Source organism: Magnolia sinica, chromosome 14 (genome assembly GCF_029962835.1).
Source record: "Magnolia sinica isolate HGM2019 chromosome 14, MsV1, whole genome shotgun sequence".
Taxonomy (NCBI): domain Eukaryota; kingdom Viridiplantae; phylum Streptophyta; class Magnoliopsida; order Magnoliales; family Magnoliaceae; genus Magnolia; species Magnolia sinica.
The window spans coordinates 53,409,814-53,423,200 of NC_080586.1; the positions used below are offsets into that span (position 1 = coordinate 53,409,814).

The following is a 13,387-nucleotide window of genomic DNA, read 5'->3' on the forward strand; positions in this document are numbered from 1 at the left end:
TGTTAATATCCCATTACTCTCCCCTGCATTTATGTATTGTATTTTAACGCATGTTTAGATGTATTCCAGAATGAGAATGAAATTGAGTATGCATCAGCTGGTGCACATTCACTGGATTTGAGCTGTTTGGTGCATCTAGAAAAATATTAATAGTTGGATGTGCTAATTCTCATCTGCAAAATGTGCCACATAAAACATTTCTGTTACAGGTTCATTATCTATCATTGTGCTTTCTCCATGCAAAGACCTCAGCTTTAACAGCTTCATTATCTATTATTCTTCCAAAGATGTCACAATCCATGCATTAAAATCTGTAAATATATATAAATGCACTATTATGTCCTGGAATTCTTGTATATGGTTTGGTTGATTGTTCATTTCTAGCCACAAGGCCATTTTTGTTGTATTGAGGTGGATATGAACTTATATCATCTTACAGGTTGCAATCGACTATATGGTGGAGAGTTGCAATGAACCTGCCTGGGTTCTTTCTGACTAACCAAAGAAGTCAAACAATTAACGCCAAATAGAAGACCTACATGAGAAATTTCTAAGCACCATCATCGACAATTTCCTTAAAAAATTTCCCACCCTTTATATAGATGTGAAAAGTCAACATTAGCTCTCAAACAGTTGAGGTTTGTACACTACATCAGTTCTCTTCTATTTGTTTTCTTTTCTGATTTCTTTCCTCAAAAGTTTTTGCTTTGTCCAACTTTTTCATACATAGTTTGATCTGCAGATGGTTGGATTCGCTTCTTTCAAAGTGGGGATTATGTTCTTCTAGCGAACATGTTTGCAAGTGCTAGCCAATGGAACAAAGTGACAAGAGTGAGAGAGGCAATGAGAAACAGAGGAGTTCAGAAACCAGAGCCAGGTAACAGCCTCATCGAGCTACATCCAACAATTTAGCTTGAATCAGAATTTTCAAGGACTGTTGTGGATGCATTTCTTTCTTGTGTAGCAGATTTTCTATGTTGTTAGACTCCCCTCTTCTCTTTCTGTACTTTTCTCTCCCAACTTTTTTTTTTCATTTTCCTTCTCCACCTGATTTGAAAATAGAAAGGGAATTCATATTTATTACTCTCCTTCCACTGATAGACAATTCACTTTCTAGGATAAAATGGTAAATTCAATAGAGCTATTGCATCGATTTGTTTTTTTTTTTTTTTTTGGCACCATTTAAAAATTGGCAGTGACTCATCCACGTTACATATCAGATTGATTTACAGCTATTCACACCATCCAGATTGTGGATCTCATTGTTGATGGAGCATTTCTAAAATCAGACATTTCTAAATCACACTGATCAAGCAATCCTAACCATCCAATTAAAGGATATCATATGGATAGATGGTTAAAAATAAAAGTAAATGGTCCAAATTTGGAAGGACAAATCTGATGGTTAATGTTATCTTCTCAGTGAAGATTTTTTATTATGCACTTGTGCTCCATCCATAGATTTGGATGGTCTGGATTGCCATACAAGCATGCCATGTGTATGTCTAAAGTCTCACCACCATTTTATAAATGGTGCAAAACTAACACTTGACTCCCCTTGCTCAAGACCTGACAGATGACTTTTTTTTTTTCTTTTTAAATTTATGGGCAGTGAAAATTGTAATGATGGAGAAATTCCAAGTATCGCATGGTAGCTTATGCTGAAATGAAAAATGAGATAGTGCCCATATCTGATGATCAGGATTCCTCTGTTGTGAAAAATGAGATAGTGCCCATATCCGTGAAATGTTCTATTGAGGGTAGGCTGAACAGTAGGACAATTTTTTGCGTTTACCAATGATTGCTAGGTTGAACAAATTCTTGTTCAATGACCTTTATGGATATTGATCCCAAAAACATTTTAGTGCACTATTTCTAGTCTATATCCATTATATTATGAACTTAAGTTTTGTGTTTGCTCTAATATAATAAGATGTCAATTTTAGATTTCTTCTCTCCCTCTCTATGCTTGAAAGAATGGGATTTTGGTTCAAATGCATAAGATGGACATTGAAATCATTGGTCTTCTTTGATTTTTTTTTCTTTACCATTTCTTCTGTAAAGTGCTTCTAAGTTGTTTGAACTGATGCAGGTAAGAAGTTCTGGAATGTGTTTCATCTGCAGCCTATGCGTGATCAGAAGGTACAATTCCAAAAAAAAAATATCATCTAATTTCACATTATTTCCATTGCTTTATGATTATACAATTCCAAAAAAATGAGAACCAGAGGTTAACAGTACACAGACTGCTGAAATTGATGTTTTACCAATAGATCACTACTATGATGCCTTAGGAGGGCCTGAATTGGATACTCTCAGGGTACATGGACTTTTCTTTTTTTTTTTTTTTTTGCTGCTACTGTTGTTGTGCTCCATTTGCTTCGTTCAGCTGACAAGATATCATCTCTATAATTATAAATGCTGTTTCAAAGCAAGTGTGGAGTGCTACTAATTTGGAGAGATCTGACATAAATAAAGTCTTCTATTGGTACGAGAGCATAATCAAGTTCTCAAATCTGCACTTGATTGAAAAAGATCTTAATGGCATTAGTGCTAACATGGAATGCATATGCAAAGTTAGTTATTATGTGCAAAAAAAGAAAAAAAAAGAAAAAAAAAAGGAGAATGTGGTCCCGACCCAATTGAGGAAGTTATGCCCAAAGTGTAGTTAGCATAGTGTCCTAGTGGGAATCAGAAGTTTAACTGGTAATGGTATCATCTCTCCTTGATAGGGGCAATAGTAATGGACTGAAGACAACTGAATCTGCTAAGCCATCTAGAAGACAGCCCATCAATTTATTATTATTATTATTTTTTCATTTTCTTCAGATACTGAATCTGCTAAGGCATCTAGAAGACAACTGAAAGAGACAATCTACTCAGTGCTGTTTGATATGAATGTTCCTGCTGTTTGTAGAAGAACACCACTTCTTATCACATTATTGCTGAAGTGTGCAACATTCACAGGAAGACAAATAAATCTTCTTAAAAAAAGGTGAAAGAGCGTGCTTCTTTCTCCCAAAGCAATTTATAACCTCTTGACAAGAGTGCAGGATCTCATCCATGCTCCGCTCGAGTACTTTCAAGCGCATCTTATCAAGGTGAATGTGGCCAACAAGGCCTGTATCCGCTTCTGAACTTTCAGGTATTTGTCGATGCCTTTAAAGCGACTTTTTTCAAACGATTCTGAACTAGATATGCTGCATTCTCCTTGCAATGCATTTTCCCATAGAAGCACTCATTCAAATATAGAATAACTCTCCGATCTATAATATCATTCTTGAAGTTAACTTTGCACAAAAGTATTTCCTTCATCGATTCCCATGAAGAGTTGTTGCTCTGAGAAGAATCAAGAACTGCTTTATATGCAGGATTTGATACTGCAGTAGCAGCTAATACACCAACTGGTTCACCAGTAAGAGACCTGCCAGGACTATTTTTGTCCACCTGTCCATACTCAAATTGAATTATAGAATTGTTGCAGAGGTTTCTCACTGTCCCATCATAACAGATAACGACATCTCTAAGTGTGGCCATTAGATTTTTAAACAAAGTTCCTGGTTCAGTAAGTCCTCTGGAAGAACGGATCAACACTTCCCTGGATGATATGGAATGGACCAACTCTTCATAGGGGGTCAGACCTTGAAAAAAGGAGCTCTTAACTAACCCAAATGCCTTAGAAGGATAGTCAACTCCATTAACAGAATACTTATTTTGGAAGTGGAAACTCATATCACCATTAACAGAATACTTATTTTGGAAGTGGAAACTCATATCCTCAACCAAACGCCTTGAATAAAACTTCCCTCGGTCATAAAGTTGAAGCCCCAAAAAGCCAAGTTGTTGAACAACCTTACTGATAGCTGAATCATTTTTAGAATCTATCAAATTACCCAAAGCAGATAACTTTAGAATACGAGTCACGATTGGCAGTTTTATAGTTTTCAGGTAGCTTTCCACTAACAACTCTACAAGTTCATTGTAATTTGATCTCAAGTGAAGCAGCAAAGGTGATATGTCCTGAATCTTCTTCTTTATATCTTCATAACAGCCTTGGGAATGTCAAAATCATTCAGGCCAACACTATATCATTCTAAAAAGAGAATCTCCTTCAGCAATGGCTGCAACATATTAAAGAACTTAACAGCCTCTTCTGTTCCCTTCTTGTCAAGAACAGAAGTAACAATCTCTGTGAATGATGACTGCAGTAAATCTCTATTGAAATCAATCCTCACCATTTCACTTTTACTGATCAAATGCCTCTCCCCAAAGCAGTCAAAAAATGCAGGTAAAGCACTCTGTACCATTTGCAAAACAGTCCACAGAGGACCTGTATGGTGAGCCTTAAGCAAAGCAGGTTCCAGTAAACTGGTGAAACACACATAGCCAACTGTTGCGCAGTCGCTTTGTTCAAGAAAAAAGTCCTAAACATGAGTTTAAGTGACAATAAAGAATCATGCACCAGTTGTAAATTCAGACTACCACTATGAGAACTACGGATTTGCTTTTCAACACTAAATAGCTCCAAAACTTCTGCCTTTGCTGCTAGAGACTGGATAAAATATATGAACACAATCCCCATCAAAATCTGCACCTAGGGGAGCACAAATAAGGGGATTGATCTTAACAGTATGGTCGTCATGCACATAGACAGAAAATGCTTGTAATGAATGTTTATGAGTACTAGGTGGCCTATTAATGAAAACAATGTCTCCGTCCATAATCCGCCTATTTATGATTTGACCAACTTTCAAATCTGATTTAGTTTACTTTGATTCTCTTTTTTCCAATTCGGTTTTGAAAATTTTGAATGTTAGAGAAGTGCTACTGTGATTTGTCTGGATGTATTTAAGTGACTATTTTGTGTGTTCTCTACACCATAATGAAGGACCACATCTGGTTATAGAAAGTTGTTAGGTGCATTGGACACAGCAGGCTGAAGGAGATCTAATAGTCCAATGCTCCTGAGCTTTCACAAAGACCATTTTTCCTGGAGAGTTGAAGAGCTGATTGAGAGCCTCTCCGCATTTATGTATTTTGTTATATAGGACACGAAGATGGAGTAGGAATTCTAACAGGTTCACTTGCAGGATTGTCCATCTTAGCTTTAGTAGTCTAAAATAACTTGTTTTCCATTCCAACCTATAACTCAACCTAAACCTATACTTATAACTTAAACCTATTCTCAAATCCCAAAATCTATACTTATAACCTAAACATAAACCTTAACCTAAACTCAAATCCCTAAACCATAACTTATAACCCAACGTAAACCTATACTTATAACGTAAACCCAAACCTAAACCTAAACTCAAATCCCTAAACCTTAACCTATAACCCAACCTAAACCTATACTTATAACCTAAACCTGTTCTCAAATCCCAAAACCCATAACCTAAACCTAAACCTTAACCTAAACCTATAACCTAAACCCGAACCCGAACTCGAATCCCTAAACCTTAACTTAAACCTAAACCTATAACTTAAACCTAAACTCAAATCCCTAAACCTTAACCTATAACCCAACCTAAACCTATTCTCAAATCCCAAAACCTATACTTATAACCTAAATCTAAACTCAAATCCCTAAACCCTAACCTATAACCCAACCTAAACCTATACTTATAACCTAAACCTATTCTCAAATCCCAAAACCTATACTTATAACCTAAACCTAAACCTTAACCTAAACTCAAATCCCTAAACCTTAACCTATAACCCAACCTAAACCTATACTTATAACCTAAACCTATTCTCAAATCCCAAAACCTATACTTATAACCTAAACCTAAACCTTAACCTAGACTCAAATCCCTAAACCTTAACCTATAACCCAAGCTAAACCTATACTTATAACCTAAACCTATTCTCAAATCCCAAAACCTATACTTATAACTTAAACCTAAACCTTAACCTATAACCTAACCTAAACCTATATTTATAACCTAAACCTATTCTCAAATCCCAAAACCTATACTTATAACCTAAACCTAAACCTTAACCTAAACTCAAATCCCTAAACCTTAACTTATAACCCAACCTAAACCTATACTTATAACCTAAACCTATACTTATTTTTTATTTAAGGTTTCTAGATGCAAGTTTTATATTCGAATTTCTAAGGTCAGTTGTACCCTGTCGCATAGTCAAGATAGTTTCCATCTTCTTCTGTCTATATTACCACAGATTCCAAGTTTTTGCAAAGAACCATCTAGCATTTCCCTCGGGTGTTTCTTTCTCTTGCGAAAGTCTTTGTGCTTTTGTTGAGTCCAGCAACAAATGTGTATTTTGAGACAAGCAAGCATTTCCCCCTGTGAGCTGAAACTCACTCGTGGACATTTCTTGTGTGTGCGCGCTCACACATGCATGGGGTGGGGGAAAGAGAGCGTGTGTACGTGTCTATCTATGCATGTATATATGTATGTATTTACGTATTAAGGAATACCAATTGATAAAAGGGAAAAACCTCTAAATTCACTCGGTAGGAACTCCTTTCCTCTTCTTTTGTTTTTATGTATGAATTTAGGAGCTCTTGTCATTATCTTTGCTAAAATGAGATCAACTGGGAATGAACCTATGTTCACATATATAGGATTTCACACCTTTGTGCCTGGCTGGCACATGTGGTGGCATTTAGATGGGCTAGGTTATACATGTGTATGCTTAACACACCTCTAAACTCTATATGTGAGCCTCTTTTTTAGATTTTTGTGTTTCTTATTGATGTTGCATAACTTCTGCAGGCCTGCAATGCTCATGGGATTTATTGTGCTCCATTATATGATACCCTTGGTATGCATATCACAACTTCTCACTGGATTCACTTGTGCATGGACTGATTTTCAGTAATCATAAATGAAGTTCAATTGGTGTAGGATTTTGCATCATAAATGCTTGACGTGTTTATGTTTTTTTTTTTAATTATTATTTTAAATTTCTCTCCATAAATATTTTGACATATGTTTATTTGCTTGAAGTGTCATCCATTATCATTTTTAATTTTGTAAACTTTGCAGATTATATTGCACTATATGCTGATTTTTTATTTTTTATTTTTGACCTTTATTTCTTTTTTTTTATTTGGTCTCTTTTCCAGGTGTTGAAAGCATTTCCTAATGCAACCAAATTCTTGAAAAGTAAGAAACATTTTTCATTTTTTATATTCTTGGTACAGGTTTGTATTATATATATTGAAATCTGCATTTGTTGATGCAGCGATTGTGAGCTTCGGAAGTAACTTCTCTATGAATTTATTATTGCAACGATTGTTCCCATACTTCTCTATGAAGGTTGGTAATTTCAATAAGTAACTTCTCTATGAATTTGTTTTGTTCCTGTCCTGATGATGATTGTTGTGAAATTTACTATTTAGTGAAGAACTTTATATTATGGTGACACTAAATGGTTAGAAAATGCAGGAAGTGAGAGGGTGGATAAATCAAAAAGTAATAGGAGATAGGCTAAAATAAGCACAGCATATCAATCGGTCCCTTTCCTATTTGGGAGATGTGATTGTAGCCTTGGCTCAGAAAAATACCTACATACCTTACAGAAACAGCAAACTTATGCAACTCCCGCAAGATTCCTTAGGTTGAAATCTATTGCCTTTATTCTATGCAAATGATGTGAGGTTTAGATTGGAAGGGCCTTAATGTTTTCCATAAATTGTTCTATTAAAAGGAACAATCGCAAAAATTGAAGGATAATCAATGATGAAGTTTGGACAGTTTGCTGCCTCACAAATTGTAATGGTGGTAATCTAGGAGAGCAATTGATTTATAGGGTTTGATTTGTGCCCAATTGATAGGAAAGGACTATAGGGTTTGATTTGTGCCCAGTGGAATTCTACTAGCCACCCAATGGAATTCTTGATCACTACAGGGTTTGATTTGTGCCCAATTGATTTACATTACAATGAATTCATTTATTTGAAAGTAAAGATGCAATATCCAATGAAGTAAAGTCAATCCTGGCTTAAAGCCTGTTGAAACTTAGTGGCTTATATACTTCATTAATGATATAGTTTTAATCCAAAACTTATGGTCACTATGAAACACTCTTATAGAAAGAGGAAGAAAGAAAAATTCTTACATGTAGATCTTATCATAATTCTTCGTAGTTCGGTGGTGCAATCTATCGCTAAGATAGAGGAATCGCAATTGTTGCTTATCTGCTCACTGAAGGAAGATTGAGTTTATCATGTCTTCAAGGTTTTCTTTATTGGAGCTCTCCTAAACTTTTAAGAACTTATGTTCTCAGTAATGTTAACAACCTTATGAAGTTTTGCTGTTGTGAAAAAAAGCACTTATGTTATATACTTCATTAATGATATGGTTTCTAGTAACTACGGTATATCTTTTAAATTCCATTAGCTCCCATATCTCTTGATCATGTTGATAGTACCACAGTCATATCAGAGTTTCTCATAGTCTCAACTTAAAAACAAAAGTTATTTCTGTTGTAGAATGTTTGTATTGAACTTTTGCAGTGCAGGCATGTTGTTAATACAACTGACATTACCACCAAATATTGTAGAAGAACTTGTGTTTCATTGCTTTCATGTTCTATATTTTGAATGATATTCAATGGTTTTTTCTTTTCATTCAAGGAACATAAGTGTTGGAACTATGATGATCTCTATTTGCATATAGATTAACATTCAATTTCTTCGACTAAAAGTGAATTCCAAAGTTAATATGTATGGATAGTTTGAGGACAGCTCAAGGTGAGAGTATATGCAAGGCTATGGTTGTGTGTGGACATGCTATCATCTAGAAATGCAATAATCATTTCAGTGAAGCTGAAATGACCAATTTGAAACTATCATAGTATTTGTATTGTGTGATCATTACTCCAAGTTCAACTAGAAAGGAATGTAATTGCAATTTGTACTCCATTATGAATAACACTAACCGTCGATACAGTTCAATCATTGCCACCTAATTGAACTGAACAATTGCAATCCAACTCAGGTGTATTTCAAAATGCAGCGTAAAAGATGCATTTAGATCAATGGATTATTTCTAGCCTGGTGAACCTGTGATTAGCTCTGTTTTGAGCTTGTAGATTATCTTTGCATTAAGTCGATGAAACTCAATCAGGCCTTGAAAGATTTGAATTTTATTTTGTATTGTGACTTGAATAAAAGATATGATGTCATTGAGAAAACCCAAAAGCCACAACTCAGTTTTTCATTTTTTTCTTTTTGCAGTGGCTATAAGTACATGCCTTATCAACTTTTGGCTTGCCACGTCACGATGGAGGTGAGTTTCTTGGCTGTTAACTAGTAGCTCTTTGTTGGAAAGTATTCTTCTTCATCATGGTTATCAAACAATTCCTGTTACAACAAAAGTGGCTGATGTGCCAGTCCATGTTGGCATTGAGTTGTAGTTTGACCACCAAGTGTGTCAGGTTTTTGGGTATCACTCTGTGATTAGAGTTCATAGAGAACCCACAGACATGTTATGGAGTCACAAATCATATGCCTGTTTCCAGTGACTAGTAGAAATGATGTCACATGATTTTCAGTTCAATTGGCAGGTGTATTACAGTGTAGAAACACTCAGTGTGCCAGTGGAGATGATAGAAGGGAAGTGTGAAGCTAGAAAGAAGCATGATCTTCCATCTCTGGATGACTCTGCAATATTTGAGCATATCTTCTTCAGTGAATACATGTATGATCCTTCCAAATGTTGGGTGGTGTAGATAAAAGAGAAAGATGGCGATGATGTTAAGATGCAAGGACAAGGAAACAAGTGTACATGGCTATGGAACTTGACTAGAAAGTAGGTGGTAAGGAAGTTGTCGAAATAGGAAGAAGACGATGATTTTTTGTACATTTGTTTATTATGTTAAACTTATATGTATTTATGCGTGAATGAGTGTGATGCGGATAAGATTGTTTGTGTTTGGATGAATGTACTTTTATGTTTGGATGAATTTTCTTGTTTGGGTTTAGATGGATGTGAATGTGAATATGATGAAATATATTATATAACAGGTGTATATCAGGATGAATATGATGAAATATATTGTTAACAGGTGTATATCAGGAATTTTGTGCGAAATTTTGAGTTAGAATAATTTTTTAAAAAGAGACTTTTAGCGACAAAAATTTTCGTAGCTAAAAGTTTTGTAATTTATTTTTTAGCTGCGAAAATTTTCGCTGCTAAAAGTCTTGTAAAATTTTTCTTAAGTTGAACAATATTTTTAGTAGCGAAAATTTTCGCTGCTAAAAGTCTTGTACAGTTTTTTTAGCGACGAAAACTTTCGTCGATAAAAGTGGAACGATTTTTTAGGAGCAAAAATTTTCGTTGCTAAAAGTCTTGTACAGTTTTTTCGTGACGAAAATTTTCGTCGCTAAAAATGGAACGATTTTTTTAGTAGTGAAAATTTTCACTGCTAAAAGTCTTGTACAGTTTTTTTAGCGACGACAATTTTCGTCGCTAAAAGTTTTGTAATTTATTTTTAGCAGCGAAAATTTCGCTGCTAAAAGTCTTGTACAGTTTTTTTAGCGACGAAAATTTTCGTCACTAAAAAGCTTGCATTTAGCGATGATTTGATTTCTTTGCTGATAAAACGCTTTGACATCAGTCTTTTAGCGACGAAAACTTTCGTTTAAAATTTTACTTTTAGCTACGAAAAGTTTCGTCGCTAAAAGTGAGATTTCTTTTACTGCACCGGCTGACCCGAAGCTCGTGGGCAAATGGTGTCGGCGTTCACGTCTGCCGGGCAACCACTAACAGTACAATCACCTGTTCGGCCTTGCGGGGCAATGGAAAAAGGCACGTTGAAGCCGTCAACTAGGCTCGTGTCATAGAAATCCTTGCCACCGTCACCCTGGAGTGTGAACTCGATTAGGGTGGCCGGTGGTACGGCGCCCATGCCGTTGCATGCGACTACACCACTTCCACAATCCGCTGTGTCACATATGTGAACCTTCCATTAGAGTCTGTGGAGCAACCGGTTCAGCCCCAGACCCGGCCTTGCCATCCTACGGGTGCATCCAGTGATTCCGATGCACCTTGGGCGAGTTCAAACCCTGTTTTGGACAACGGGGGCTTGCCGAAGTTGTTCAACGTGCCAGGCCACACTGTGAATGAGCACCTATTTGTAAAGGTCAACTTTGTTGATTGCACTCCTGAAATCATAAGACAGTTATCGATAGTCATTAATCTCTTCTTTCTTTCTTTTTCTTTTGTGAGGACCGCATAGTCATTAATCAATCTTGACATTATCTAACACAATTAAGACCCTTGCAGTTAAGTTTTATGATGGCTCACAAAGAAGGAAGCCGATTGTGTCCTGCCCCACCCGGACCATTGACGGACATGGGTCTGTGGGGGCCACCATGATTTATGGGTTTTATCCACGCAGTCCATCCATTTTTCCATATCAATATTTTAGGTTACGAGCCAAAAAAATGAGGTAGATCTATAGCTCAAGTGGACCACACCCAGGAAGCAGCTGTGATACTGACATCCACCTTTGAAACCTTCCAAGGAGCCACCGTGATGATGGTTATTTGCCATCCAACTTGTTCTTAAGGTCATATAGACCTTGATCAAGGGAAAACACAAATATCAGCTTGATCCAAACCTCCGGTGGCTCTCAAGAAGTTTTTGTTTTATGGTGGGTGTTCGTTCAATCCCCACTGCATGGTCCACTTGAGTCTTGGATCTGCCTCATTTTTGGGCTCCTACACTAAAATATTCTGAAAAAATGAATGGACAGTGTCGGTAGAACCCGTACATCACTGTAGGTCCAACAGAGGCCTTCCTGGACGGATTATGGTCCACGCGGGAAAGGACGCAATCCACCGTAAGGAAGCCATCGTGCTCTCTGTCAAAAATCAAAATATGAAACGGGTGCAGACGTGGGATGCTTTATGAAACAAATGGATGGCTAAAAACTTTTTTAGCCGTTCATTTATTTTGTACCCTGTGGTCTACCGGATGAGTCAACCGGGCTGAGTTTTGGACCAATGAATGTAAACAGGCACTACCTGCCCAATGAACAGCATGGATCTAACACATATTTATCAAATAAGCATTAAATAAAAGGAATGCATATTCTTCTTATCCTTGCAGAAATACAGTAATGATGCTTTATAGTGATCGAATCGTTGATCCAGTGAAACTTCACGTCCATGGTATGATCCAAACCATCCAAAAGATGTTATTTGTGTCCTTGAACGTGGACAATGATCTATTTTCTATATGAGGCATCCATTTGCCAGATACCGATTGGACATCTAAGAAAGTCACATGGCTACATTTGTCATGACCCATCCAAAAGGTGGCCCCACTAGATCAACTTACATTCACCAAATGTAGCACGAAAATGCTAAGGCATAACCACTTACCTACGACCAGGAGAGCCAAAACAAGGGAGATGAATACTAACACCTTTGGTTGTTACCCTTACCCTGGGACCCACCTTGATGAATGTCTTGTATATCCACACCGCCCATCCGTTTTTCAGCTCATTTTAAGATGTTATCCCAAAACCTTAAAATGATATAAGTCTCTGGTATACCACACCACTGGAAAACGTGGTAAACGACTATTAAAAACTTTTTTTTAGGCTACGAAAGCTTTGGATCAAGTTGGATCTTTGTGTACTCCCTTCATCCAGGTCTGATTGACCTTATCAATAGGTTAGACAGGAAATAAAGTGGGCCTTGGAAAGTTTTTAACGGTGGTATCCAATCACACTATTTCCTGTGGTGTAGTCCACCCGAGATTTGGATCTGCATAAAATTTTACACTACCTCCTTAAAATAGGCTAGAAAAAATGGATGAACGGTATAGATATACAACAAATCATCAAGGTAGGCCCCATGGTAAAGGTAACACCCACTGAGGTGTTACCCGGTAACACCTGATCAGCTCGTGCCACGACCGAGTCCGTCTTAGAGGGATACGCCATCCCCATCCACTACACGGGCGGATGCGGATTAGATACTACCCTTCCTGTCCCATCTTGGAATAGGGTGGGGCTTTGAGGGGCCACTGTGATGTATGGGCTTATCAACACTGTTCATCTATTTTTCAACGTCATTTTAGGATATAAGCTTAAAAATGAAGCAGATACACTGCTCAAGCAGACCATATAGCTGGTATTAAACACACATCATTAAAAACTTCTTGAGAGCCGTGTAAGTTTTAGATCAAGCTGATATTTTTGTTTTGCGTGCATCGGAGTTTACGTGACATTATGAACAGGTTAGATGACAAATAAATATCATGTGGATCTTAGGAAAGTTTCAACAGTATCATTATTATTGCCACTTCATGTGGTGCATTCCACTTGAGGGTTGGATCTCTGTCATTTTTTGACTTATATTCTAAACTAATATGGAAATATGGATGAAGGGCGTTGATAA

General features: G+C 36.8%; 2 long non-coding RNA genes and 1 pseudogene across 2 annotated transcripts; 2 read left to right on the top strand and 1 right to left on the bottom strand.

Annotated features, from left to right (window-relative positions):
• Positions 1-534: 534 nt before the first annotated feature.
• Positions 535-2,408, top strand: LOC131225649 (uncharacterized). Its single transcript, XR_009161444.1, has 3 exons — positions 535-638; positions 743-877; positions 2,093-2,408. It is a non-coding gene; the product is annotated as an uncharacterized LOC131225649 (long non-coding RNA).
• Positions 2,409-2,806: 398 nt separating this feature from the next.
• On the bottom strand, positions 2,807-4,748 carry LOC131225648 (DNA-directed RNA polymerase V subunit 1-like; annotated as a pseudogene).
• Positions 4,749-8,722: 3,974 nt separating this feature from the next.
• Positions 8,723-9,909, top strand: LOC131225650 (uncharacterized). Its single transcript, XR_009161445.1, has 2 exons — positions 8,723-9,263; positions 9,706-9,909. It is a non-coding gene; the product is annotated as an uncharacterized LOC131225650 (long non-coding RNA).
• Positions 9,910-13,387: the final 3,478 nt, after the last annotated feature.